This window comes from Ambystoma mexicanum, chromosome 14 (genome assembly GCF_040938575.1).
Source record: "Ambystoma mexicanum isolate Mex_15411 chromosome 14, UKY_AmexF1_1, whole genome shotgun sequence".
Taxonomy (NCBI): domain Eukaryota; kingdom Metazoa; phylum Chordata; class Amphibia; order Caudata; family Ambystomatidae; genus Ambystoma; species Ambystoma mexicanum.
The window spans coordinates 420654858-420679682 of NC_090940.1; the positions used below are offsets into that span (position 1 = coordinate 420654858).

The following is a 24825-nucleotide window of genomic DNA, read 5'->3' on the forward strand; positions in this document are numbered from 1 at the left end:
GGCGAGAGATCTACCACAAGCTCGTTGCTTGGAGAAGCGGCTGACCCTGAGGTAGTTGGAGGTGGATGAGCGAAGGGCTCGAGAAGGAAGATATTTAGGAAGAGAGAGTTGCAGGTATTTTGGCCCAAGGCCCCAGAAGGCCTTGTGGACAATGCAGAGGGTTTTGAACTTGCTCCTTGCAGCCACTGGGAGCCAGTGTAGTGATTTCAGTCCTGGAGAGATACGGTCCCTGGGCTTGAGGCCAAGGACAAGTCTCGCAGTCCTGTTCTGGATGAGTTGCAAAGGGCGGAGAGTAGAGGCAGGAAGATTTAGATAGAGGCTGTTACAGTAGTCCAGCCTAGAGAGAACCAGAGCTCTGGAGACAGTGAGCTTCTGGGGGAAGGAGAGAAAAGGAAGGATACCTCTGAGGGGTTTATAGTCATAATGTCGAAACATAAATGTCGACAAACAAAAATGTCAAAATTTTTTTTTCGAAAACAATAATGTCGACATCCTATACTTATAATGTAAAAAGTCATTTTTTAGAAAAAAAAATGTCGACAAAAAAATGTCACTTAGAACTATCAACACCTCACCCAACACCCCCCTCCCACCCCCCCACACCCCCCACCACCACCCTCCCACCCCTCATACTCAACACATTCTAATTATATATTTATTTATTTATTTTTTCAATAAATAAATAACCAAAAAGAGTATCATTTACTATTGGGGGGGTCCCCCCAACCCCCCCTCACCCAACACCCCCCTGCCACCCCCCCCACACTCCCCCAACCACCCTCTCACCTCTCATACTCAACACATTCTAATTATATATTTATTTATTTATTTATTTTTTCAATAAATAAATAACCAAAAAGAGTTTAATTTACTATGGGGGGGTCCCCCAACCCCCCCTCACCCAACACCCCCCTGCCACCCCCCACACCCCCCAACCACCCTCTCACCCTCATTCTCAACACATAGTACTTATATAATTATTTATTTATTTATTCAATAATTAAATAAATAAAAAGAGTATCATTTACATAATTAAATAAATAAAAAGAGTATCATTTACTATGGGGATGCCCCCCAACCCCTCTCACCCAAGACCCCCTGCCACCACCCCCCCACACCCCCACCCCTCATACTCAACACATCTTAGTTATATATATATATTTATTTATTTATTTATTCATACAATAAATACAAAATTTCGAAAAAATATCGAAAAAATGTCGACATTATTGTTTGTCGACATTATTTTTTTCGACATTTATTTTTCGAAATTTTGACTGTCGACATTTTGACTGTCGACATTATGACTGCCCACCCCTCTGAGGAGGTGTAGCTGGTAGTGTGACTTCTTAGAGACGTCAGAGATGTGAGGAGAGAAGGAGAGGGTGGAGTCGAAGATGACCCAGAGGTTTTTTGCTGTGCAGGTAGGAGCAGGAAGAGGGCCAAGGGAGGCCGGCCAGAGAGCTGCAGGGAAGGAGGGAGTGGGTGTGCCGATAAGTAGAATCTCAGTCTTACTGGCATTAAGGCAGAGGTCATTGGCGGCACACCATTCCTGGATAGCAGAAAGACAGTCAGAGATGAGGGAAGTGGAAGAGAAGGCCGAGGGTAGCCTGAAAATGAGCTGGATATCATCCACGTAGCACTGAAAGTTGGGACAGAGAGCGGCTATGCGGTGAGCAAGAAGTGCCAGATACTGGTTGAACAGCCAGGGGGAGAGGTTAGATCCCGGGGGACACCACAGGTAGAGAAAAAGATGCCAGAGAGGAAGGAACCCAGTTGGACCTGGGAGGGTCGATTGGAGAGGAAGGAGGACAGCCACGCCAGAGCTTCACCAGTGAAACCCAGGTTATCACGGAGACGGTTTAGCAGGATGGTGTGGTTAACAGTGTCAAAGGCAGAAGAGAGGTCGAGCAAGATGAGAACAAAAGGGGTGTTAGAGTCAAGGCTTGAGAGCAGGTCCTCACGGATGTTCAGGAGAGCAGTTTCCGTGCTTCTGGCAGCTCTGAAGCCAGACTGATGGTCATGAAGACTATCAACAGATTCAGCATGGAGATTAAGCTGGGAGATGGCCAGTTTCTCCAGGAGCTTGCCCAGAAAGGGAGTGATAGAGATTGGGCAATAGTTAGCTGGGCAGGAGGGGTCGGAGGAGGGTTTCTTAAGAAGAGGGTGCACAAGGGAGTGCTTGAGGGGTTGCCTATAGAGTGCTGGAGGGGTTGCCTAGCATCCCCTGAGTCAAAACACTCATGTAACAGTCAAATGTTACCCTTTCCTACTTTAAATGGCTGGTGGCAGTGGTTTAGATCAAACTACCATGATTTTTCCCGACCGCGAACAACGGTAGCTAAAAATCGGGTCAGCCATGTTTTTCAATATGCCGCCCAATACCTATCTGTAAAAACAGACTCTGGTCAACTTTTTTCACCATTTCTTTTAGGAAAGGTCCTTCTTGTGTTTGTCTATGTACGTCAAACCAGGTTTGGTCCCTTTGTTCATTAGTTTTTGGCAGGCTTCAGTGCTGAAGCCCTCCTCTGGCACCTGAGTGTTTGGGGTGGACAGGATGTGAGGGAGGTGCCCGAAACTCCCTGTGCTTAGTCTCTTAGGAGACCTGAATGCACTCTGGCGTGATTGGCCAGCTGCCTGTCCGGCAAGGACAGCCACCCTGCTGTGTGAGGGACAGCCACGCTGGAATGAATGGGGGGAACTTTTTAAAAGCAGGTCTCTGGGACTTGGAAAGCAGAGTCGACCACTGAAACGAAAGAACCAAAGACGAGCAGAAGGAAGAGGACTGCTGCTACTCCTGGACGACCGGTGAAGCCCTGGTGCCGGTCCGAATTGCCTGAAACTCCATCAACAGAGAAGCCCCTCAAGGTTAACTTCTTCCCTTGAGTTTGGTGGGTACAACCAACTCACAAGCCACCAGGACACCGTCCCCATCCTGGTCGAATTTTCTTCAGAGTGCTGTTGAAAGCCGCATAGCCAGTGGGAAGGCAACCAGTTTGTGGACTTTAAGGCACTCACACCTTAAACCGATGTTTTGCCAAGCTTGTGGCCTCTTCCCTGAGCAGTGCAGGAACCTCCCGACGTCCTCCTTCTTGTCCCCACAACTGAAGCTCAGGAACAGTGAGATCTGCTCGAACTGCCAGGAACAACTGCCTCAGCTACAGCTCTTCTTCACTTAAAAGGTACTGTGCAAATGCGGTCCGGAAATCTTTTGGGGCTACGGTGAAAGTTTGTGAAACTTTGCCAACTTCGAAGGCTTGTCCTTCCCTAAACATTTGTCTAACTTTTCATATAACCACATTCTTCCAAGATCCGTGGTAAAGACTTAACCGTTTACTACCAGAACTGTGCTATCCTATACAAAAACTCTGAACCATTGACTTTGGCCTAAGCCTATGAACTGAATTGCTGGCTGTAGTTTACTGAAACCGTTTGCCCTGTCTATGAAAGTATCTGTGCTATTGATTCTTATAACCTTATCTTTTTACCCCTTTTTAAAGTAACTGAAGTGCCATTTTGCTCCCACTTCAGTGGAGCTGAACTTGTTCAGTAACTTGTTGGTTGTGTATTTGTAGTGTATTAGTATATGATATTTAGCTGCTCTTGCTAGTGTAATGTTTTCAAACTGACTATAAATAAATGTATATTCTTTTACCAAGAAACCTTGAGTAAGTGTTTGTTTGAATCACTGTATTGGTTGGCCCTTTGTGTAACTTGTTCTACTGCTCACTCAACCCTTGAGATAAGTCTGGCTGCTCAGCCACTGCTACCACATTAGTGTATAGTACAGGCTTGTAGCAAAGGTGAAATTGTACTGACACTTGTAGTCTTAATTGCAGGTAGTGTTCCCAAAGGGTACTGCATGTGATGCTGCCTAACACCTGAGGATAAGGGGGATACCATGTTTCGCCCAAAGGTACTCCCAATACCCCAGGGTCCTCCACCCAGATGATCCTCCCTCGATTGTCCACCACCAGGGTCAGGATACAAAAGTGATGTACTTTCCCTGCCCACCTGCATAGAGGGTCCATGGGCAGTAGGAGTGAGAATACCTTCAGGTTTCTCACAGTAGCCAAACCCACTAATCTATCCCCAGTCCCCATAGGTTTTGTATGCTATCATATTATGACGTCATTGAGGACACATTTGTAGCACTTAAGTAATTAGTTTTGATAAGTATGAAGGCATCATGAAGTAAGAGGCAGACAGCAGATTCACTTTTCTAAAATAGAGCTTTTTATTTCTCGAATGTAAGGATGGAGTAAGGCCTAACTTGCCCTATGCTAAAGTGGGATTTCCCTACTAAAAGAAACTAAGGATAGTTTGTGTAGTAAAGTTAAACGTAAAAGTCTGTCTGTGTCCAAAACCTATGCTTGCCCTCACAACTAAATCTATACAACGTGCACGGATGTCAACAACCACAAAAACAGTACTCAAAGTAAAGTTCTGAGCTTCTTCCAGCTCCTGGTAGGTTTTCAGCTTTTTCTTCCTTAGACTCAAAAGAATTCCACAAAAAGGTCTTGGATCTACCTTCCCCAAGTTCAACACAGTTCGAACCATCTTCAGGGTTCCCTTCCCCAAGTTCAACACAGTTCACAGTTAATTCAACTTTGTTAGCTTTCAGTAGGAATGGTATTCTTTTAGGCTTCCTTACCAATCGCTTGGCTCTTCTTTCTCTTTTAGTCACTTCCAGACTGATGAAACAAAACAAAACAACTTCAATCTCCTTGTTTCCTTGGCTCACCCCAAGTGGAGGTTACTCAATCTAGGCGCAGTTGTCAGACCACACGGTCAACCCATCACAGTTCACACAACAGATAACCCATGGCACTTTATAATGTTGATTGATTCTCATTGGACTACTTTGCCACCAAATTGTTCCTTTCTGTACTTGTGACATTGGTCCATGTGCAGTCTTCTTTCTTCATGACAGTTTCTTGACTCTGCCAACGCGTGCCTTTCACATACTTCACTGTATTTACACCTTGTTATCACCTTGTTTTCTCACTAACCAATAGTACTTCTTATTTGCCTTTCACATGCTTCATCAATTCTCATTACTGGCTTTCACTTGTCCCAGTTCGAGTGCTCTGTTCCTGTCACTCACCGGTAAGTGGCAGCTCCTCTGGGTGCTTGCGCGGTACTCTTCTGCTTTCGCTCACTCACCTCTCTCACATCGGAGGCACCAGGGATTTGCAGTCGCCTCTTCCTGGCATTCACGCTACCTCATGCAGCAAAGTGGCAACTTCTGTGTCCCCAAGCTCCAGCTGGGGACACATGGCTCAGAGCGCTGTAGGGCTCTGGACTCTCTCACGGTTCTCTCCATCCGCAACGTCTTTTCCGCAGTCACTGGCGTCCTTTTCACCGGCTTCTCCGCTCCAGCCTGCTCCACAGCATCCTGGTTTCCCAGGTAGTTCCCTCCTCCTATATGGGTCACTCCCTTTTATATGCACCTGTAGCCTCTTGAGGGGTTGCAGGTGCAAGTCCTTTGCCTGACTACAATAAACTCTATTATTGGGACATGCTCAACTTTGAGAATGGTGTTCTACAGTTCTCTTCCTCGTCCCAGTACCAAAGTGGTGTGCATAGGTGGAAGTGTGCATTCCTCAAGTTGCCTCTTTCTCGTCCCAGTCTTAAAGGGATCTGAATGGGATATATGTGGAATGTGTGCCAGTGGGGAAAAGTGGTTATACCCTATGACGGTCGGGGAAGGGTAGGATGTATTTGGCCCATTTCCTGATCTACCCAGAGGAGGTGAATGTGGGCTTGATCTGCCCATAAGAGAACCTTTTCTCCTTCTTGCTATTTTTCCTGTTCCTTTATGGGGTTGCTGTGCCTGAGGTTTGTTTGGAAAAAAAGGAAGGGATGGTTTTGACAATACCCTAAAAAGACTTAATGGACTGAGGGTTCATTGTTGAATGGAAATGGGGGATATCGCGCCTCACCAAAAGACACCCTACTTCCATTCCCTTCTCCTTCACCCAGGTGATCCTCCCTTGCATATCCACCCCCATGGTCGGGATCCAAAAGCGATGGCCTTTCCCTGGCCACATGAGTAGAGGATTCTGGGGAGAGGGAATGAGGATGCCCTCTGGTTTCTCATATAAGTATGTTGAGAGTGACGAGATTTCAATGCTTGTATGCTATCCCGGCTTTGTCTTGATGTGAATAAAGCTGGCTTTTCCATGTACTTTATCCTCTCCATCATTGAGTCTGGTCTGGACTGATTCCGATACCTCTGGACTTATCTGGGACTTTGCGGCCGTCTTAACAAACTGGTCCCACCAGCTAGAAATTCAGACACTAGACACATCATAATATCTGCACTGGTTGGGTTGAGGGTGCACAGAAGGGACCTGAGTGTGAATAACAAACTGAATAGAGCGGGGAATGCACAGACTGTGAAGTGACACTTGCAAACATGTCACATGTAGTGCTGCTGCACGCCTTTCACCCAACGGTGCACAACCCCATCTACAGCAATAGAGGATGTGGTTCAGCATGACCTGGCTCACCAACAGGACCATCACCAGGCAGGACAGGACACAGTATAGAAACAAACCCTGGGAATGCACTGTTGACAAAAGGCACTGCAACTGCAGACTCAAACAAGCACAAGGTTAGAAAGTGCCAACGCATCCATATACACATGGAACACGCAAATAATGATGCCACAACATCGCTGGCATACAGGGTACTGATAGTGTGGGCAGGTGGTGACTGTAAAATGCAGATGAACACTGCATTCCTGCACTGCCTGGTATGAGACATGAGGGTGAGAGTACAATAAATGGAACAACGTTGACTCACTGGAATGAGTACACAACTCCTCTTCGTGCTCACATGAGGATGTACAGCTCAACTGACACTCACTGTCGAGATCACCTCTCCCAAAACATGATCCTCCCATATCCCTCCGCCTAACGTGACAGCCCATGTTCCACCCTGCACACATATGGACATGAGTGAACCATGATTACTGGAAGTAGGAGACCACCGGAGTTAAACTTTTGGAAAGCACCACGACACAGTCACCGGAAGACGGAAACAGAACACCTGTATGCTGACACAGACGACAGATTAAAGTTTGGTTGTTAACTAAAAATGCAGGATGGAGAAAGGCCTAATTTGCCCTATGCTAAGGTGGGTTTTCCCTAACTAAAGGAAACTAAGGATAGTCTGTGTCAGGAAGTCCAAGGCAAATGTATGTCTGTGTCCAAACCCTATACTTGCCCTCACATCTAAATGTATACAATGTGTAGGGATATCAGCATCAAAATAAGTAGTGTTCCAATACAATTGCACAGCTTCTTCCAGCTCTTGGCTTGTAGCCAGGATTCCATTCCCCAAGTTCAAGATATTCCACAAGACTCAGGGGTTCCCTTCCCCATCAGTGAATGTCTTTCAGTTCTCCAAAACAACACAATTCCTTGTGACACTTTCCAGTTGTTTGGATTTGGTTATCTTTCACCAATTCATGTATGCAGTTCAGTTCCTTGATTTCAGATCACACAAGAGTTCCTTGCTATTCAAACACAAGCCTCTTTACGGGTGTTTTCAGTGGCTTTTTCATAAAGGGGTGCACTCGTTCTAGGCGCAGTTGTCAGACTACACGGTCCCCCCATTACAGGTCACGCAACTGCATCTTACTTGCATCTTGTTCACCAAAACTTTGCCACTGCTTCAGCTTGACAGTGGTGCTTACCTCCTCTTGATGTTGTATCGTGGCTTGCTTTGCCACCATATACTTGTTGCACTTTCTTATATTCTCCTGGCTCGTTCATCAGTTCTTTCATCAGCTAATAGGCTTGCCAGCAAAGTTTTCATGAAGTCGATATTCAATATGCTTGACTTAATTTTACTTCAAGTTTTCAGTTTTCATTCAGTTTGGTATTCAATGTGCGTAATTTAGCTTTGCTTCTAGTTCTCATTCATTTCGTTATTCCATTTGATTCATACAGTACTTTGTTACTTTTTTGTAGCCCCTAGGAGCGCCTCGATTTCGAGTGCCATTTCCATGCAATCACCGGTCCTCAGCGTCGTTTCCAGTGGCCTCGCTGCTTCCCTTATGCCTCGCCCACTGGCCGCCGGTCACTGCGAGCCCTGCTCGCGTTCCACGTGCTACTCTGCACACAGCGGCAGCTCTGCTCCTCTTCCACAGATGCAGAGAGTGTCCTCTCCTCCTTCTTCCTTGTCAGCAGCTACAGCTGCTCTCTGCTGACAACGGAGGCTCCCACACCTGTGGAAGTCGAATAGCCCAATTCGCCCTGGGCTCCACAGGTACTCTTGGACTTCTGCTGGTGTCATGGCTTCCTCTCAGGCCCCATCATGGCTGCCTCCTCATGCGCAATGTCCCCTGCTGGTCTCTCCCACACAGGCCTCCCTGTTGGTCATTCCCTTGCTGCTCTCTGCCTCTCCTCTTATACACATGCAACCACTTTACTGGTTGCAGGTGTGACTTCTCAATTGGATTTGCCTGACTATATTTAGAGGGACATGCCTGACCTTCACAGCACTTTGGCATCTTCCTCGTCCCAGTCGTAGAGTGGTGAAAGGAGTTACTAGTGTTCATTACTCCTAGTCGCCTCTTCCTCATGATATGATATGATATGATATGACATGGCATTTATAACGCGCCTATAAACAAGTGTTTCAAGGCGCAACGAGGCAAGGGAGGGGAACAGAGGGAAGACACAGACAACGATCTTGCTACACCAGGTGACATTCAGATCGCGCAAGTGCAGGGGGGGATAGTGTGAGGGGCAAGAGGGGAGGGGAAGTGCAGTACATAGGATAAACAGTAAATAATGAAAACAATAAATAAGAAATATAAATAAGAAGTGCGGCCAGCTGGTGGCAGTTGCAGGGGTAAGTGCAGACATCAGGTGCCAAGTGCTGGTAGGGGGCTGTAGGGATACAGAAACAGCCCCAGAGTGCATGCGTTGCCAGGGGGGCAGTGCAGGTGAGCAACTGGCGGGGAGGGGACATGGGCCCGAAAACAGAGGGTAGCCAGGTGTGCAGTGTAGTTTCAGTTTCAGCCAGGAGTTCAGCAGGGGAGAGGAGGAGAGAAAGCAGAAGCAAAGAGGAAGGTCTTGAGGTGCTTCCAGAACTGGAGATGGTTCTCCTCAATTTTCAGAGAGGCAGGGAGGCTGTTCCAGAGGGAGGCCGCAACTTGTTGCTTGGAGAGGTGACTTACCCTGAGGGAGTTGGAGGTGGATGAGCGAAGAGCTCGAGAAGGAAGATATTTCGGAAGAGAGAGTTGAAGGTATTGAGGCTCCAGGCCCCAGAAGGCCTTGTGGACAATGCATAGGGTCTTGAACTTAATCCTCACAGTTACTGGGGAGATATGATCCCTGGGCTTGAGGCCAAGGACAAGACTTGTTGTCCTGTTTTGGATGAGTTGCAGAGGGTGGAGAGTAGAGGCAGGCAGATTTAGAAATAGGCTGTTGCAGTAGTCCGGCCTAGAGAGAACCAGAGCTCTGGAGACAGTGAGCTTCTGGGGGAAGGAGAGAAAAGGAAGAATACCTCTGAGGAGGTGCAGCTGGTAGTGTGACTTCTTAGAGACGTCAGAGATGTGAGGAGAGAAGTAGAGTGTGGAGTCGAAGATGATCCCAAGGTTTTTAGCCTCACAGGTGGGAGCAAAAGGAGGGCCTAGAGAGCTACGGACTAGGTCCCAGTACTGTCATAGGTAAAGGGTTGGAAAATGAGGGGGGATGTTTTACAATAGTCCATAAATGCCGGGGGAGTGTTAGGTTGGTTTTCAATAGGGAAAGGGGATACCATGTCTCGCCAGTGTTTCCGCCGTTTGACTTATGGAGTTTTGGCATGTCGCAGCACATGGTGTTTTGGACATTGACTTGATGTTACTTTGAGGTATATGTTGACCCTGGGCACCTTTGAATTGTGAATTGGGCATCTGGATTCAGACTCATTTGAAGTGTCTTTAATCGAATATTGAGGCGACAGTTTGCGCCCATGGTGGAAGTAGATGCATCTGGCAATTGGTGCATGTGGTGTAGCGTTTATCAAGAGTACGCTGTTGATGAGAATTCCCAGTGAAGGTGCATTGACATCCATTCATGTGATGTGTGAAATGACCCCCTTTACACGGTGTTGAAGCAGTCTACAATTTTTACAGACGTTTCCCCTGAAGAATGTTCACCCTTTGAGGATTTGGAAGAACAGAAACATGTCGGGAATCATTTTTACGACACATTTAGAATGTTGAATGTATTAGTGTATTGTCATTTGTGTCTGTCAAATTGTGTTAGGATGTTTTAGACACATTTTTTAGGTATTCGTTTTTGGATTCACTGGGCCTCATTCCAACTTTGGAGGTAACCACGCCGCTATTTGCGGCATGGCTGCCTCCAAAATCGTTCCGACTCTGCCCTGGTGAATGGAGTAATTACCGGTCCATTCCAAGGTTGGAGGGACCGGTAATTCCCCATTCACCAGGGCCCTTCCCCATTCCCATTGAGCCCCCCTAGGGCTCAATGGGAATGGGGAAGGCGCTAATAACGGTACAGTAAATTACGGTACCGTTATTAGCACTAAAGTCCCTTTGCGGGTCCCGTCTTTAACGCCTGCTAAAAGCAGGCGTTAAGGAAGGACCCGCAAAGGGAACTCGTAGTAGGTGGTAAGGGTTTGAACGGCACCGGTCTCGTTACCGGTGACGTGAACCCTTACCGCCCTACTCGGAATGAGGCCCACTGTGTTCTGTGTTTTGGGTCAATTTATGTTTTTAGATTGAATATATATTATTTTGAATAAATGTATATATATTTTTTTGATATATCAAAGCATACAGTCTATTTGCTACGGACATAGTGTGCCGGGTAATCAGGGACCTTGGATGTGTGGTTGAGATAATTGGTGCATAGTTTGGACCTATCTCCTTTATAGAATTACATATATTTCCCCTGCTGGTGGAGGTAGATGTTGTGTTAGGTAGGGGTATTGTTATACATACCTATTTAAAACACATCGCCTGTGGGTACCCCACTCCCAATCCCCAAAGACCCTCCACCTAGGTGATCTTCCCTCTCTTCTCCAACCCCAGCATCAGGATCCAAAAGAGATGGCCTTTCCCTGGCCACATGAAAGAGGATCCAGGGGAGTAGGAGTGAGAATGCGCTCAGGTTTCTTACATTTCCCATATCACACAGTTTCTTACATTCCTGCTCTTGCCAATGCGTGTTCATCAATGCTTCTCATGTCATACAGTTTAATTTGTTTCACCAACTTGCTTTCACCCAGAGCAGTATTCAAAAGTGCTTTCTTTTTTCATTTGGTTCAGTATTAAAAAACATACTTGCTTTCATTGAAATCAGTGGTCATTGTTCGCTTTGCATGTTCGCCTGCCAACTTGGTGTCCGCTCTGCTTGGTTGACTCACCAGTCGGAGCTCATGTCTCTCTCTCTCTCTCTCTCTCTCTCTCTCTCTCTCTCTCTCTCTCTCTCATGCAACACTTGCATAGTCTCCCAGGGGCTCTCCATGGCTTCGCTCACCCAGCGAAGCTTCTCCTGCAACTCAGGCCTTATGCGATTGCTCTGCCTGGTGATTCTGGCTCTCCTTTCTTGGTACGCCACCAGCCTCTGGCGTCCTTCAGCTTCGCTTCTCCCTGCATACAATCTGCATCCTCCAAAGTGTCTCGAGCGCTCCGCATGCCACGCTGCCTTCCCAGAGAAGTCTGCTTTCGCCCAGCAGTCCATAGTCCTGCTTCCACATCTGACTCCATTTTCACAATACTTCCTGCTTTTAAAGTTCCCGCCACCATGATTGCTCCAAAAAGGACTAGACCACTCACTGTTGAAATGGGAGTCCTGCATTACCTTTGCTGGCCTCCTCCTCGCCCTTGTGCACAACTGATGTCTGTATTTGTATGTTAATAAAGTGAGGCTATATTTCTCTAGTTGGTCTCTTCCTCGTTCCAGTAGCAAACTGGTGTTTCTTGGGGAATGTTTTAGGGGAAAAATAGGGAAATGATTGACAATAGTCTATAAATGCTTGAGGGACAGAAGACTCATTATGGAAGGGAAATGGAGGTAGCATGTCTCACCTAAAGGTGCCTCATCCCCACCCCCCAAGTCTCCTCCACCCAGGTGATCCTCCCTTGCATATTCACCCCCAGGGTCAGGACAGGATTTAAGAGCAATGGCATTTTCTTGGCCACCAGAGAGGAGGATACAGGCGGAAAATAAATTGTGACACCCTCAAGTTCCTCACAATGTTCCACAAGGAATGGCACTCCTCCACACAATGGACCTTGCACCCACCACCCTCACATAGCCGCTCAGCTGGAAAGTCCCACTATTCTGACATACAGTGCAGGCCACCAGGATGAGCAGCTATCACCATGTATCACACAAATGTTCATGTACCCTGGAGCGACTGTACACTTTATTACAACAGACACTGATAGCATCACAGGGGTAGAACAAGAGTATCGATACCATGCACAGCATGGCATCGGGGTAAATCATTCCATACATTTCACTGTGCATGATCAATAGGGGTCTGCCAAATGGCAGGTAAATGGCCATCACCTCACGGAAAAATCAATTTTCTGGGGCATACATTCCATGCCTTCTGCAAACAGCAACAGTGCATATAGTGACAAGGAGAGGGAAGGCACAGTTAGAAGCCGACATGGGATGTGAGATTCCAGCCCCCCACAGTTTTCTGTGACACACACTCATGGGGCCATGCAAGTTAAGAAGTGTCTTTACATTAGATGCAGAGGTCCTGAAGGGTAGACTCTTGTCGACATCATTCTCCTGATCACGTATTTAATGCAGAGCCTGGAAGTCATTCAGCCAAATGTTCAGGCAAAAGATCACAATGCACACAACTCCTCGCACACTTGGTCATTGTGGGACACACAAGCACATGCATACTCACAATGTTCCCACCTGTAGTCCGATGGTATCCTAAAGAGGAGCAGCTGAATGCTTTCACACACTTCTACCTCCAACACTGGCCGGACGTGACATGGCACTCATATTCATAGGCATCTTCAAAATGACTGGGGTCCCCCATACACATTCTACCAAGGCAACCACATTAATCAGTTGAGGTAGACCAGAGAAAACAGTGTGTTCTTCACTGTTGCAGACAGGCCCGGCTCCAGAAATTTTCATCTGGGTGGGCCAGGGTTGTAGTCGGGGGGGCCCACATTCCATTGGGTGTGGGTCTCAGTGGTCGAAGTGTATGAAAAGAAGAAGTGGAACTATGTTTCCTGCTAGCCTGCACCCTCTCCCCACAAACTCTATCACCACACCCCCTCTCACTGACAGTACAAACCCCCAAACACATGCACCTGCTGTTTAAGAGAACATTCACTGCAGTGCGCTGAAGTGCACGTTTTAACTGCTTCCTGCACTTTTATTTTAAAACGAAACCATTCTTGATGGTTTCTTTTTAAAATAAAAGTATAGGAACAGTAAAACGTAATTTAAAAAAAGCAGAGCAGCACCGCTCCTAACCGCTCCCGCCCACTTCGACCACTGGTAGGTCGGGGAGTACCCTAAACAAAGTGCTGGTGTTGATCCAGATTTCCCAGATCCGTGATCCAGCAAAACATTTCTTCCCAGATCTGCAAAAATACATTTGCATCCCTCTATAAAAAACAGTACATCACAAAAGAGAAGCAAGGAAAATAGCGTTGCAAACCCTTCCCATGTGCTCTCCCCTTTATGTTATATCTTATCTTCCTTCATCTTTCACCATCCAGTCACCTTCCTTCAGCTGTCCTAACCACCGTTCCCATTTACCACCTATACCACAAGCACCCAGCTTGCCTTTCTCGGCCTGGCTTGGGAGAATTGAGGGTGATGCCTCCTCTTCTTCCTCTGAGTGGGCTGAGCAGTGAGGCCCCCAGTCTTTGTACCATCTCAGATGGTGCCCGCCCAACAATACCTTCCTGAGCACTGTGGCTACTCCCAGTAGGCCCCCGGAGGAGCTGCTCTTGCTCCATCCATCTTGTTGTGAAAGATAGACCCCCATCCCAGAATACTGAAGCAAGGAATAGAAGATTTTGTTTCCTACAAAATTACATTTTTTTCAAACTTCTTTGAATTTCAAGAACAGAACATACCATGTCCAATCAATACAGGTAGCCTTGTTGATCTTAACAATATTTCGAGCACAAGAACATATCCTCCAATAACATAGACATGTATACAATCCTACCTTCACCCACCCCCACCCATTCTTCAACCTCTTCTCCCCTGGCCCCTCCTTTCCAACTGAACCCCTACAGTAGTCCATTCTGAATGTCTCCCATCAATGGCTCATGTCCAAAATTACATTTTAAACACAAATGCAATTTTTTGTTGCATTTTTGTAGCACATTTTAATTGAGTTGAGAGTGCAAGGGAGTGCTAGGGCTGTAAGGGCTGCATCAGGAGGCAGACAGTGCTGGTTGGTAAAATACAATATTTATTTATTTATTTAAAAATTCAAAAGAAATCATACACTTTTTAATATGGAGCAGCAATCACCAATGGGGTGATAATTACAATAAGAATGTGAGCAATGCACTGGGTTTTACTTTCGTGGGGAACATATACACAGCACAGCAGAATAGGAGCACTTTTTGATTTAGGACAGATAGCACCTAAGTTAGAATTTCCACCTGCAATGTCCCTCAAACCACAAATAATCAATTCTGAGTGGATAAACAGAAGCAACAAGTAATCAGGAATGAGAAATAGGAAACAGAATCCAAATCTTCCCTCCCCAAATAAGAGAGAATGTTGCAATGTTATAAAATGACACTTGAAAATTGACAAATAAATAATGAATGTGTGTTAAAAACCTTGAAGCAAATACAATTCCTCACTAAAGCAACAATGCAAAGACACTAACAATCACAAAGAATGTATTACTAAAAGCATACAATTCGAAAATGAGTGGAAAGTTTAAAACAGATTGCAGCAAAATGACATCTGTGAAAGTTGATTTTTTTTCTATTCCCGCCTAAAATTAGCCAAACGGTTTTTAATAAAAATGGGTGAAATACACTGATTCGGAGTGAAAGTAAGTCTCTAAATGGTAAATTGAGAGAGATATGGAAGGTAGAGTGAGGTTCGCTTTTAGGAAAATAGAGCAGTGAAAAGAGGAATGGCCTTTAAAATTGAAAGGCAAATTTCACTTAAACAAGGTTTAATGGCTAAGAAAAGAGGAACGCCACCCGTGAATATCAAAAGTTACGCTGCAGTTGTAACCCTTCACGCAGTGTACCCCTTTTCTTAAAGGAAAATTAATTTATTTAAACACAATATCGCTGATGACTTAGGATCTATGCAAGACAGAAATGAAGAGAAACGTGGCGCTGACACTGGAAATCAAGGGCAAAGTTACAAGAATGATTCTGGTAGTTTGAACAAGTTATCAGGATAAGGATAGGATGACTTAGAGAGTGGGATAAGGACCAAGGCAGGACAAGATATACTATAGGTTCAGATAGGGTAGGGATGATACTTACAGTCCACTTTTAGTTTGGGATTTTGGACCGTCAAGGGTTCTGGTCACTACACAGCAGGGCGCCTGGCAAAAAGCTGGATGTTCTGATCACCAGATGGCACTTCTGGACTGTCAATTCTGGTCACTGGATACTATAGATCAACTAGATGGCAGGATAGCAGGATGAATGCAGTTAGTGGCATCAGGATGCTTCCTAAAAACACCACAGCTTTCCCTTTTGGTTATTTGGGGATTTTTGAGGGATTTCAGATTTGAGGCCTTGCTGGAGCAGGATCAGCAATGCTTGGGTTTTGCAGTGAACCCTGGAGCAGTGTTAGCAATGTTTTGGCCTTGTAGTTGGGATCTGCAATCTGGATGGATTGGAACAAGAACAGGACCCCGGCGCAGGAAAATCAGGAAGAGTGTGTGTGTAGAGTCTTGTCAGGGACTCTTATTTATAATGCCTAGTGACCTCATTAAAGTATATGACTGGGGCAGGCTTAACTAAACACGCCTCTAGCAACGGAATTGGACAAGGGTGATAGTCTCTGCCTTGCTCTCAGCTGGTTGGATTTCAAGAAAATGATGTCAGATTTATGGTGTGAGTTTTACAATGTCCAAAAACCTCCCATAGTTACTTTAATTAAAATCCGATTTTGCCACAAACATACATTTATACAATTGCAATCTCTTAGCAAATTATATACACAGGTTACATATTGCAGTCCAATCCTCCAGTCCGTGAGACCTTGTTTCGCCCTTCTACCAGTTTTTCGCGCTTCTCAATGGGATTTATATTACTAAAAATTGTATAAGTTTACATATGGGTGTGGATTATCATAAGGGATGTATGTACAAAAATGTGCTTTTGCAACATGGATGCTTTTCTGGTATCTGCCATATTTTGCCATTTCTGTCCCCAAGGTGTCAATGGGCCTCATTACGAGATTGGCACTAAAAATCTGTCTCTACCGGCATGGCGGTGACAAAATGTCTGTGTAGCCTCGATCCCGCAAACAGCGGCTGATCACGAGTGTGCGAGCACGCGCATACCTGCATGCCGGTAACGGCCATACCGGCATGCCAGTAACGACCCTCAAATCCCCAGATAGCGGCATCATGAAATGCGCACATAACACCTCCACCATCGGCAACCCCCAAATAGCGGTACCGGTATAAACAGAGTGGTATAAATGGGTCTGTTATTACCGGACCCGGAAGTAACGTCATCTCATCGGAATGGGAAATGCACCGGCGGCCATCTTTAAAAACACAATCCATTGCCATCCTCCACGGACTGGACCTTCTCAGGCTAAATCCCAAACACACCTCAGAGAAAATGTCAAAGGCAACTAAGAGTGAGGAATATCCTGTCGGCCAATCGAAGCCAGGGGCTGGCAACAGGCAGCGGTGCCCACTCACCCATTAAATTGGCATGGTGGGAAGAAACATGCAGCACATTGATATATGTCGAGTCCATCGAAGGAGTCGGTGGAGCGGAGTGTGGAGTGCCATCATCGGTAGATGAAGGTGAGTGTCCCTACAAACACCTGACAACCAACAATAAAATTTGACCAACAAATGTGACAGTGATGCGAGCCAATACATGGCCCATCATACACACATACACATATCCCTGTCCAGATGCTGGCCCCACCACTGTCACATAAAAATGCATGCTGCATGCCGCTCCCATACACAAATACACACCCGACACACAGATGAACTGCATGTGTCACACAGCACGCAAGACACAACGAATCCGTAGGCCACACAACAGACACCATGGTGAACATGTGAACACCTGAGGGATGGCAATACTCCTCCCCCAACAACAAACCCAAAGTGGGAACCTCAACTTTCACTGATACCTAGAGGTAGCACCAAGCATTATGAACAAGAATGGTATCAGGAGAACAAGAGAGACTGAAGAAGGTGGACAGACAAATAAGAACTTAAATCGGTATATTCATTTTATTAAGATTTATCTAAAAAACACTTCAACACATATTAATTTAATTAATTCTAAAAGACATTTTGCTAATCATACAACCTTGCATACACACTCTAATGCAATGTTTAAATAATGTACAGTGCTGAAAAATTAAAGAAGCTGATCAATTCATTAAACCACTTCTTTTCATTGAGTTTATAGAACATTCACAATGTTATAAACCACAGTTCATTCCTAAATGTAATATCATGTAATATCGACTATTGGTGCCTAAGACTATTGGTGCCTAACAATATCAATCTTCTTTACAAAAAAGCTTCCCATTTATTTAATAGTTTCGACTTCGACAAGTTGTGTGTGTCTTCATCAGGATTGGATGAACAGTAGCAACATTCTAAAAATAAACAAACATACAATTAAGACATAGTTAAAATACTGCTGTCAACCTTCTATCAGTAACCCTCTCTCATGAATTGGATCAAGCATTGAACACTAGAACAAAAATTGTCTCTAAGTCCAAGTGGGTATTCCCTTACCCATGATCCCATCAAAACTGGTCAGTACAGTACAGCCAGTTTAAGTAAAGCCGACTAAATCAGCTATTTTCATATCCCCATATGCAGTCCCCCCAATTTCATTCAGGGCTCCAGGGTTCAAAAAAAGGGAAACTAAGCTACTCCCGTATTCATACTTAGAGACACATATCCCTTTAAATGCTGAGTATACCCCTACCGTCCCAACTGTGAACTGCTTCAGAGTACAAATACAAGTGAGAAAACATACCTGCGAACCCCATTAGGTTCGCCTAGTGACTTGTATCCCAGTGGCTTTTAGTATAAGTCTAGTAAGTTTGGTTTTTCACGAAAAACGAAACCTGTGACAAAAACACAGGAAACAATAAATCAAATTTATTAGTGTCACACAAATTTGAGAATGCCCATGTTAATCTCTTAGTTGGCAGCTCACGTTCTATACCTAAACTGATCCGTTCACAGCACAGGTCAGAAACACTTCTTGCGCCAACAGAATGGAAGCAAGATGGCTCTTCTCAAAGTTTTCAAGGAAACCGCCTAAGAAACAAATTGAATCCTCCTAGAACTAACGAAATGCAAATAAGGCATGTATACTATTGCGGGCCAAAACGCCCTCTCTTTAATACAAAAAGCCTTTACCTTTGTTATAGTGACGCTGTCCAAAATGGAATAGCACTTATCTCCCTTCTATCCCGCAGCATAGTTTAAACGCTCACGGTCACAAAATGGATAATGACACACCTCTCCGCTGACGGGCGTGTACGCTGATGGGTGAATCTGTAAATTAATAAATAGACGGATCCCGTCAACAGCAGACCCAATAAACCGAGTGGTAAACAAACGCCTACTTCAAACCTGCTTACCTTATTTGCCGCAGTAGTAATTCGCCGTTTAGTACCGTGTACCTCTGAGGAGCGGAAGGACGGAACAATATTCGTCATGGTCCCTCTTTTATTTCCAAAACAAGGACATAAATACAAACGAAGGACCAAAAAACGACATAATGTCCTACAGGACATGGTCACAAAAAAAGGACTAAAAACGCGATAGTGTCTTACATAACATAGACACATTTGATAGTGGGGAGAAGTGGAAAGAGGACCTCAGTTCCATTCTTCTCGTTGATTCAGGCCCCTCTCTAGACTATTGGTCTGGTATATCCACCATTGTTCTTTTTGCGCTAAGCGTGCAGCCGTGTTGGCCGCATCAGTGCCAGACACTTTCTCGACTGCCCACCATTTCAAATCTTCTGGCCTATGTTTCTGTTCCAAAAAATGCATCGTTAGTGGAGCATTCTGCTGGCCCGTTCTGATCTTAGATTTATGCTCACTTATGCGTAATTTGACAGCTCTGGATGTCTTCCCGATGTAAGCCTTTTTACAAGGGCATATAATAACATATATTACATTGGTGCTGAGGCAGGTGGTGTGGTGCCTCAGATCCCAGATTCTGTCATAAATCTCAATCGAGGCAATGGCCGAAGTGGTGGCACAACTCGAACAGTTGCCACAGGGGTAGTGTCCCTTAATGGGCAGCATACCCCAAGAGCTGGTGATGGTGGGTTGACTATCTTGCGCCATATTTCTGTCGGCTTTGGAAACCCAGTTCTTAATGTTTCTGCCTCTTTTCAATGCATAAATGGGTTTGGCCATTTTCGGCATGTTGAGCTGAAGTAGATGCCAATGATTGGATATTATCTTCTTGATTTGATTGTGTTGAGTGCTGAGCGTGAGAGCACATACAAGTTGGTCTCCCCCCAGCTTCCTTTCTTTTATGTCCCTTTGTAAAAGCACCTCTCTATGCTGGTACCTTGCACGTTTTTTTGACTGTGTAAGTAATCTTTTGGGGTATCCTCTCTCTATCAGTCTTTCCTCGATGACGGAAGCTTGCTTATTAAAATCTTCTGTTTTAGTGCAATTTCTCCTCGCCCTCAGAAACTGACCATAAGGTATATTTGACTTCAAAGACTGAGCATGAAAACTTTCGTAATGTAGTATAGTGTTTCTATCGGAATCTTTTCTATAAAGGTCTACTGCAAGTACATTTTTATCCACTTTAATAAGGAGGTCTAAAAATGCGATCTCCTTATTACTCGTTTGCATAGTAAACTTCAGATTAGGATTTAGGTTATTCATCCAAAGGAAGAACGCACTGAAGTCCCCTTTGGTGCTGTCCCAGATGATAAGTATGTCATCAATGTACCTTTTATACAGTTTGAGAGCTGGTCTAAACGGATTAGCATCTATCAAAATGTTGGATTCCTCGAAATCCCACATATAGAGGGTGGCATAGTTGGGTGCAAAGGATGCTCCCATAGCCGTCCCCTTAATCTGCATGTAGTACCCATTCTTGAATCTAAAGAAGTTTCTCGTAAGGGCAATTTCCAATAGTTCAATTAGGAACTCGCTAGGGACAGAGATGATATTGGTCCTAGTTTGTAAAAACCTATTCATAATCCCCAATGAGTCCCCCTGGGGAATGTTAGAGTATAATGACTCAACGTCTAGAGTGATAAGCATGTCGTGGTCGCTGTCAAAAGGAAAAGCCTCCACAATTCTAATGACATCAGTAGAGTCAGATAGATAAGTGGGAGTTTTTTTCGCCAGAGGTTTCAAAAAGTGGTCCAGATATTGTCCCACAGGTTCAAGAATAGACCCACTTAGGGAAACAATAGGTCTCCCAGGTGGTGAAATCATGCTCTTATGAATTTTGGGCAGCATATAAATCAAGGGAGTCCTGGTGTTCTTAGGGACCAGGAAATTAAATTCCTTCTGAGTGATGATTTCCTTTTCTAAACCATCCTTGGCCAAACCTTCTATTTCTTTCAATATACTCTGCGAGGGGTCTCCCTGCAGTTTGACATAGACCTCTCGATTGTTCAATTGTCTCATGACCTCACAGTCATATTTGACAGCGTCCCATACTACAACTCCACCTCCTTTGTCAGCTTTCTTGATAACAATTGATCTGTCCGATTGTAAATTTTTTAGACATACCCAATCCTCTTTGGTGAAATTAAAGCATTTGGTATCTCGTCTCTTTTTCTCTCTGTTATCATAGAGAGCATTAAAGTCTCGAAGTACTGCTTTTTCAAATGTGGCTGTTTCTTTAGAAATCATGCTAAGGGAAGGAGTAAAAGTAGAAGGGGGTTTAAAAGGCGTATTGGCCCTCTTTTCAATAGATTCAGGAGGGGAATCATCAAAGAAATCTTTGAGCCTAATTTTGCAAAAGAAACTCCTCAACTCTGTTTCAATATCCATTTTGCTAGGGTCCTTCATCGGAATGAAGGAAAATCCTTTTTCTAATATGGATATTTCTTTGGTAGTCAAAGTTTTGTCAGACAGGTTATACACAGCTGAAGGGGAATTTACCTTCTGTATGCTCGCCTTCTTGTTTCGAACATATTTCCTAAAGGCGGTGGGTCTGTTTGAGGTGGAGGAAAAGGGAGTTCTTGCGATGGATACGGTTGCAAGGGCCCTGGGGGGACAAATCCTTGTGGATAGAAATAAGGGGGGTATTGAAAAAACATGTTTTGTCTCCCTCTTCTACCTCCTCTTTGGAACCCTCTGTTTCTTTGCCTTTGTAGATTTCCTCTCCTCCCTCTTTGGTAACCATCACCTTCATCGGAAGAAGTGTCTGAAAAAGTGACCTTTTTTCGGATCGGTGTTCCTAAGATATTATCTGGATCTCGCCAATTCGATGGGCCTTGGTAATCCGCATGTAAATACGGATATGCCTTCTCCTTAGAGAAATTTTTCACATCCTTGATCAATTTCTCCATTTTCGAAGTCGAAACTATTAAATAAATGGGAAGCTTTTTTGTAAAGAAGATTGATATTGTTAGGCACCAATAGTCTTAGGCACCAATAGTCGATATTACATGATATTACATTTAGGAATGAACTGTGGTTTATAACATTGTGAATGTTCTATAAACTCAATGAAAAGAAGTGGTTTAATGAATTGATCAGCTTCTTTAATTTTTCAGCACTGTACATTATTTAAACATTGCATTAGAGTGTGTATGCAAGGTTGTATGATTAGCAAAATGTCTTTTAGAATTAATTAAATTAATATGTGTTGAAGTGTTTTTTAGATAAATCTTAATAAAATGAATATACCGATTTAAGTTCTTATTTGTCTGTCCACCTTCTTCAGTCTCTCTTGTTCTCCTGATACCATTCTTGTTCATAATACTCCTCCCCCAAACCTTGCACGTACCAAGGCCGCCGCAAAAACAGGCATGCAGCTAATCACATGGCACCAACTGTACAAAGACCAATGCATGCATGATGCAAGCACCACCATCACTGATACCCTGCCTCTCTCTGTCCCCCATAGGTACGGATGCAGACACTGAAGAACGCGATGGAACTGCACAAGCCACAACACCAGCCAAAAGGCCCAGGGGCCAGGTTGATGGCACCAGGCCATCCACGTCAAGGGGATCAAGGATGGTCCAAGTGCCACACAAGTCAGCCACCAGTGCCCAACCAGCCCCGCAGCCACCTACACAGGACCAGCAGACACCTGCCCCCGCACCCTTGGAGACACAAGCCACACAGGGTGAGGCCACATATGCGGAATATGAGCATGAAGGCTCACAGTCCGCTGCCGCAAGCTCTATAGGGGAGACAGCTGCATCAGCACTGCATAGTGGCAACGAGGAAGGGGTCCATGACGACGACACTAATGCTTGAGTCTTCTATTCAGAGGATGTTGGTCAAACCCCAAGTTCCCAGGTCATCCCACAGGGCACCCCTCACAAGGAATCTGTAGGACAGGGCAGCCATGGAGAGTGGTCACCAATAGTACACAGCCCCGTATTGGCTACAGACACAACACCAAACCTACCATCCACCTCCACCACCGCGATATGGGACCTCGAAGGACGTCTGTCCAGGATGGAGGGCCGGTAGGAGGAGATGCATGGATATGTGAAACAATACCTCGCAGATGGCGAGGCAACACGCCAGGCAATGCGTGACACCACTGCGGCCATTATCAAGGCCATCAACTGGAAAACTAAAGACGTCCACGATGGATTCGCTGCTGTGGGCCAGATCCTCACCAGGATAGCCAACAGTATGGAGCAGCGGCAAACAGCGGCTTCGGGGACACAAGCATCAACATCATCTGCATCTACCACGCCAGCAAGTTTCACTCAGACCAGCCCTGTGCATAGGTCCCTGCGCAGCGCGCGGTGCTCTGAATGCAACCCCCTCCTCCGAAGGGCAGTCCACAGTAGCAGGGGCACCCTGCACATGTTGAGATGCACTGCATCCGGACACCTGTTGCGCCATTGATGTCTTGGGGTGTTGGGGGGTGGGAGTGGTGAGGAGGGCTGTGTGGGGGATGTGGGGGGTGTTTGGGGGGAGGGTGGAGGTGGGGAGGAGGGGTGTGTGTGGGTATTGGGGAGGAGTGGGGGGAGTGGAGGGGGGGTGGACGGTTCATTCACATTGTATTTACCATCAGTTCAATACACCCATTGTGTAAAAAACCTCACATGAGTGGACATTGCTTCCTCGGTGTGTGTCAGTTTATTGCTATACAGTGCACTGTGCCCATATACCCCCGCACCCAGTGCCCAGAGCCCCACATACTTTTTTAAATTTTGTTTTATTTTTATACAGTTTTTACAAACCTTTAAAAAAAAGAGAAACACATCACAGCAGAACCAAATCATGAACCAGAGCAAACCGAATCAGACCAAATCAGATCGTAAACCAGAACAAACCAAATCAGAAGCCAGATCAAATCAAGTGTGAGACAAAACAGAAGCGCCAAAATGGAACAAGAAAGAACAGGTGTCTGTCAAATACGACTTTTGATCTTTATTAGATGTTTCACAGTTTACAGTTTTTAGGTAGGTGAGCCATCCTCATTTAACCTTATTTCCAGGTCTTTAAGAAACACCACTAAGGCAAACATGAGTTTTTGATCTATTCCCTCAAACATCCTTAACCACCAATCGTCCGCATTTAGTGTGTAAGATTTCGCAAATATCGATCCAAAGACCCGAGATCTCACAGAACGCAAATGTGGACAAAACAGCGTTAGGTGTTTCAATGTTTCATTAGCCGTTTTGCAAAAACGACAGGCTGAGATCATTCTCCCATTAAGTATATCTAGATGTTCTTTGTTGTTTATCAAGTTCAGTCTAAATCTCAAATATAGAGATCTTGCTAGAACATCCGGAGATCTGGCTAGAAAATTCTGTAGTTTGCCAAGTTCCCTCGCTTCTCCTTGAACATCAGCCATCAGTCGGCTATTCAATCTTAGTTCACAGGTTCGGTGCCAATCCCAAGACCACACTTTTTTTTTTTGCTTCAGTCGGGTTCTCCAATAGTGTGGTTAGTTTGATGTCGTAAGATTCCATTATCTCGTGGCAGTAATCCAGCCACATTTCTAGGGTCGAGCCCGCAGTCGCTATATCGGGATTTAGTATTTTGAACTGGAGGGCTGGGTTCGCTACTTTACATTTCCTAAAGAGAGATAGGATACTCCAGCACACCCTAGTGTGCATCGATATTAGCCCTAATTCATATCGAATGCAGGCGGTTGGCGTTCCTCGGGGGAGGTGTAATACTCTAGTCCAGAATATGTTTTCAAGGGTGTTCCAAAGCTCATGCGAACATCCAAGGGCATTTTCCCCTCCGTAAATTATTGCCGGCACCGCCTTTTGTTGGTAAAATGACACAACAGGTTTTAGAGAAAATTTGCTGTATTGTCGATTTAAGATCACTGCTTGGCACGGCAATTGACGACATTTGATTTTTGCTGTTTCAGCCCAAGGGGAATCATCTAAGTTTGCACTTATTTTCATGCCTAAGTATCTAGTCTCACATACGTTGCAGATTTTTGTTTTTT

At 45.1% G+C, this 24825-nt stretch overlaps 3 long non-coding RNA genes across 4 annotated transcripts in view; 1 reads left to right on the plus strand and 2 right to left on the minus strand.

Annotated features, from left to right (window-relative positions):
* The window catches only part of LOC138526848 (uncharacterized), a 216684-nt gene that overhangs the window by 17214 nt on the left and 174645 nt on the right, over positions 1 to 24825 (plus strand). The window lies entirely within an intron of this gene.
* On the minus strand, positions 17660 to 18298 carry LOC138527307 (uncharacterized). The gene is made up of 2 exons (XR_011283880.1): positions 18206 to 18298; positions 17660 to 17816 (listed from the first exon to the last, which is right to left on the minus strand). It is a non-coding gene; the product is annotated as an uncharacterized lncRNA (long non-coding RNA).
* On the minus strand, positions 18396 to 18851 carry LOC138527308 (uncharacterized). Its single transcript, XR_011283881.1, has 3 exons — positions 18819 to 18851; positions 18595 to 18732; positions 18396 to 18492 (listed from the first exon to the last, which is right to left on the minus strand). It is a non-coding gene; the product is annotated as an uncharacterized lncRNA (long non-coding RNA).